Consider the following 5787-nt stretch of genomic DNA (forward strand, 5'->3'; position numbering starts at 1 on the left):
CTTGGTTTTAAAGCATTTACTCCTATATATATATATATATATATATATATATATATATATATACCTTAATCTTACAGAGAATGTGATGATTTTATGGATAATTAAAGTCAGTCATATATCCACAAACACAACAAGCTGAAAGTCAGTGATGCTGCTCGGTTTGCAGTCCTGAATATCACGGCACAAGCAGGATTCACTGCACTGTTAATGTTAGCTATGTTATATTGCTGCCTCTGTTCGGTGGTGTCGAGCCAAACGGACTTTAACGTGTGTTTGAACGAGCTGACGGTTCACTCGTTAAGCTGAAAGAAAGATGCTTTAATCACAGGAGTCACACATGTGTCTACTGTACCATCTGGGAACTCTTCTTGTTTAGCACTCGTAATAACACAAACACTAAATCCTCCTTCTCTTGTGCTGTTTTGTAGCAGTGTATACACCTGAGACTGTCACCTGTCTGTCTGTCCTGCACTCTCTCCCTTTTTCTTTCTCTCTGATTGTGGAATAAAAGTATGAACATGTATAAGTTACACTTGTGTTTGAATCCTGCAGCTTATCACACATTTGATTTCCATGTGTGACAACTGCAAGTGTCCAGAGTGAGGACAGACTGAGGGAGCCACTGCTGCACATCATCTGTGAGGCTTTGCACCCCTGATGATCCACCAGGACAAACTCAGCAGTGTGTGAGGAAGAGGAGGAGGAAGAGCCAGCTGCAGCTGACAGATGGAGAGAATAGACAGACTGTTCCCTGTTTGTGAAGGACTGATAGAAAAGTTTAACATAACTAATTGTCTGTCCTGAATCAGTCTTATTAGGTAATGTTCAAATAATGTTATCATCCCAGTGTTTTCAGTGTGGGAGAAAGTACTCAGGGCCTTCAAGTTACACACTATGAAAGGCAGCAACAAGTTTAATGTTCAGAAACCTAAAGTATGTATCAGCAGCAGAATGGAGCTAAAAATAAATGTTTGTTTCAGTTCTATGAAGCTTTGAGTATTTTGGATTAGTAGTCCTGCTGTGTTTGTTGCATCATATTGCTGTAATTGTTTATATGCTTTATATATTCTGAGGTAAGTTGATCTATAGTGTTACATCATATTCTATAAGGATGTTATGTGTTTGTATACTTTCTGCCCAGTTTGACCCATTTAGCAGAAGTCAGCCTGTTTAAGGCTCTGATATCTATTCTGTATGACTTAAAGCAGTTATGACATGGTCTGATTTTCTCACCCAATAAAGGAATATTTAATATATCAGTCTGATCTTCATTCTATCAGAAACAGTTTTCACAGCTCGTACATTTTGTTTTTACACATATATGTAAGCATTGAGCCAAATTTAGTAATGCCAACATACTGAAAGAACAATATTTGTCTCTTATATATAATACATTTATATATACACTGTCAAAGATACTTGTCTTTGAGTGAAGATTTAAGGTGATAGGAAATATAAATAACTGCAACTTGAATCTTTCCTGAAGCTCAGTATTTGGCACAGAGTTCAAGCTCACTGCTTTAACAACTAATAATGATTATTATATAATAACTATAATATTGGCCATATTAATAAATCCCACCTGCTACTGTGGAGGAGTTGTCACTGCTATAATGCCATAATGTTTTATCTAGGGGTCTAGATTTATGCCTGTAGTGCACTGCCATGTAAATAATTTGCATTTACTGAATATGTACTTACTGAGTACCACTGTTCAAAAGTTGAATAAAGAAACAAACTAATTTTTGCCTCTTTTTTTTTTTAATTAAAACCACTTTATAGAACATCACATGAGTTACAAAGTAGAATCCATGTCATTTATAGTTTACAAATGACAAAATGTTTACACAAAATCATGACAGTGTTTACATGATATCACCCACTACTAACATTACTTTATTAACTGTATCTTTTGAAAAAATACAGCAATTTTAACAGCACAAGACTTAAGAATATTTAACAGGAGCAAGTTTCATTTTTCCCTGGTTTTACTACCACACTGTTCACCAAAACGCAGCAAACCTTCACCATCTTATCCAGGAGGGTCACCTCTTCACCCTCACATGGAAGAAGTAATCTGATTGGCATGGTGGTATGTTTGAAGCAGGTCCCTTATGTAGCGCTGGAACCCAGTCACGATGTGTTTCATCCATTTCATAGGCTGGTTTGCCTGCAATAATGCCAAATAATTAGCAACTCTATAAATAGAAGGTAGTTCTGCAAAATCACTCATTAGGATGTTTGTTCTAATTTGCTATGACCTCAGAGTGCATCGAAAATAAAACTAATAGGCTATAAAGAGTGATATGAACATATTTAGAACTTACTGGAATGAAAATGTCTGGAGCACACCAAAAGATATTTGGAGATGGAAGAGAACTGGATATCAGCTCGTCTCACAGCTGCTATCCAGGCTAGACGCCTTCGTTTGGTAACATCCGCTACACGAGCTGCCTCATGTTGCTTCCAGGTTGGGAAAGAATGAAAAGCTAAACCACTTTCAAGCTTATTCTCTTGCCGGTCGTGCGATCGAACATTGCAGCCGACCACACAGCAAATACGAACCATGGCTGTTGTGTGTGCCTTCGCTCCTTTTTCGCTTGCGCTTTGTTTTGACCCCGAAAATGGCACATCAGGCCAAAATTCTTTCCACGCCCACCCCCGTGACATCACGCTCCAAAGCCCTATCGACGCGCAGGGTACCCCCCTCGTGTCGAGAATTGACATGCAGGGTCCTCTTATAGGGCTTTGGAGCGTGATGTCCAGCTGTGTCCCAAAACGTCGGCTGCATCCTCCAGAGGCCGCATTTGAAGTCCGATTACGTCACAGCCAGGCGACGAAGGCTGTCCCAATTCGTCGACTCCTTCAAATGCGGCCGACAAATGCGTCCTTCATTTCCCCGAATTTGAAGGATGGGTCGGGTGTGTCCTTCGTGGCCCACCATATCCCAGAATTCATAGCGCGGCCCAGCCAAATTTCAGCTGCCAACAATGGCGGCCGCTACTAAGTTTTAAAATTAGTCTTATTAATCTTTCTGGGTCACAAAATAAACTTTTAACATATTTTCAGGCGAGAAAGTAGCTGTGTAAATTACAAATATCTGCTTGGTTTATCAAGACATTGTATATTTGCAAAAGTGTGCCGAGGTTTTCGGAGACGTCTGTTACCCACCCGCTCGATAGCAAGCCGGGGGGTTCAATGGTCACTCCAGCCGGCGAGAGCAGCAGACTCCCGGCTTCATCGTTTTTAGACCCCCGCTCTTTCGCTACTCAGGTTAAACATGATATATAAGTCACTCGGATAACTTAAAAATGTAATTGTTTGCTTTTTCCGGTGTTTTATTTGTTCCGGAGTAAATCGGTTTGGCTGAGATCAAAGTTATTAGATTGTTAGATTAAATAAAACTTTATTAATCCATCGGGTGGGTTCCTCCGGGATTTTCACACTGCTGAATAAAGGTTAAACAGAAAACTGATCAAACAGAAGTGTGAGACGGTCGAGAATTTACGTCAGTGTCCTGTTATATTTTAGATAGCAAGGAGCAGACGGCCGAGTTTGTTAAACTCCACCGAGACAGCGGTGACGCTAATCTGAAGGCTAGACCGTCCCATTTCACAGCCTCGCACTTCCGGCCTTCTCGGTCTTCGAAGGACCGGACCCACATAGACCACGAAGGCGGGGTCCTCCGAAGGATGCAGCTGACGTTTTGGGACACAGCTAATGTGTTTGTTTTGATTCGTAGACCCCGAAAATGGTGCTGCGCTCCCACAATGCATTGCGGCGTGACGTCAACTCCAAAGCCCTATAAGTGAAGCAGAGGGAGCCTGACCATGCGTCACACATTTGACGAGTTGCGAGTGAGAACGTGTTGTTCATTCAGATCTGGGATATTTTATTTTTGTGTTCCCTTTATTTTTTTGAGCAATGTATTTATATCATTTTGCAGTAATTAAATGTATGCAGGGCATAAACTTCACAAGTACATGCATTTTTGTTTTTCCAAGATATGCAAAATATGTAGATTTTAGTGAATGGGGGAAATAAAAAATACTTTACTGATTAGTTGAATGAATTTGGTCACAAGAAAGTTAGCACTGTATTTTTAGGCTTTTAGGCATACAGTATACATACTTACTGTATGAACTGAGATGATTCTGGAGGCAGATATGAGAATGCAAAGAGTCTTTTTTTTGTAAAACACAAAATGCATAAAACACTTACAGCAGGAAGTTAGAGAATCACCAAAAAGCATTTTTACTGCCTTCTGGCTTGCTCGAGCAATCTTAATAATATCTACTTTATATTTTACAGAATGGGTTAGTACTATGATAATAATATATGACATATAAATGAGCTTCTGTTATCACTGCGTCCCCTTGCAGATAGAGACAGTTTTCTTAAATTATTCTTCGGCACATTACTGTTGTGGCCGTGTTAGATACTGTGAGGCTGTCGGAGTGTGTGCTTTGCACACACATCAGCTTTCTCTTTCTCGGCTTTCTCACCCGACGACACGCACACGGACACGCCGTCGGGGCTGAAAGCCAACAGCTCACTGATTCTGATGCGTTGGCGGGTCTGCGCTTTGTGTTCACGTCTTTTTTGCACTAGATTTTGAGCTGCAGGTTTTGTCTCTCTCCAACCACTGAACCAGCAGCAAAAGAAGATCCAAACTACGATTCACATTTGATACATGTCGTCATTAATTCACTCTTACTTTTGATGTTTTGCTTCCACCACAATGAAATCACACTTCGTGCACAGTTCTGTGTGTGTGTATGTGTGTGTGTGTGTGTGTGTATTTCAAGAACAGACCTGTAATTCCATAAAATCTGATGCAACAGAAATCAAAAACAATAAATCATAAATAATTTTTTGTTTTTATTGTGTCGCTCCTAGTATTGGCAACCTTAAAAATATTATGTCAGATGACTGTTTTTTTCTTTAAAAAAAAATAACAGATGTAACCTGCAGGTTACATTTGTGAATATATGAAATGTATTTATTAACATAAATGTATATTTTTAATGAAACAAGGAAAGTAAAGTTCAAAATAAAAAATTAAGTTTTATGGAAATCTGTATCTAATGTATTCTTTCAGCAACATTTGTGTTTGCATAGCTTCTCTATAGATTTGTATATAATTCCTCGTAATCCAGTATTATTTCATTTTAATAAATATATTCTGTAAAAGTGTGCAAACTTGAAAAAACTCAAGTGAGTAAAAAGATGATTGAGGGTGTGTAGGTAATTTGTCTCTAAATATACTCTCTTCCTTCCTCTGTCACAGGATATCAGCAGAACTGCGAAGTTTTCTCAGACTCATCGAGTGACGCCTCCACCAGCTTTGTGACTTTAATGCATTTTCTTAAACAAGAAGTTCTCTTCCTGTACTTCCTTCTTTCTAACATCGGCTCGGTGACACTGTTCACTGTAATTCTTCTAAAACTGTAAAATAATAAGGCTACACTTGGGCTTTTTTGGTAAGGAAACATTTAATTGCTTTTATTCAGTAAATTTTTATCTTTCTTTTACTGCACTGACAGGTACGTGTAAAGTAATTTTATTTACTGATGTCCTAGTTTTACATAAACAGCTTTGTGTTACATTTTTTATTTATATTTCAACATATTTTAAAGCAAAGCACTACAAGAAAAGTAAAAGACATGTTTACATGGACAAGGAAATTTTCTTTGAAACTGCTTTAAAAATATTAAGTACAGTGTTACAGCTCCATACGTGAAATTATTTCCTTTTTTAATCCAGGCAGTAGAGTAGTCTGTGAAC

Source organism: Pelmatolapia mariae, linkage group LG9 (assembly GCF_036321145.2).
Source record: "Pelmatolapia mariae isolate MD_Pm_ZW linkage group LG9, Pm_UMD_F_2, whole genome shotgun sequence".
Classification (NCBI taxonomy): domain Eukaryota; kingdom Metazoa; phylum Chordata; class Actinopteri; order Cichliformes; family Cichlidae; genus Pelmatolapia; species Pelmatolapia mariae.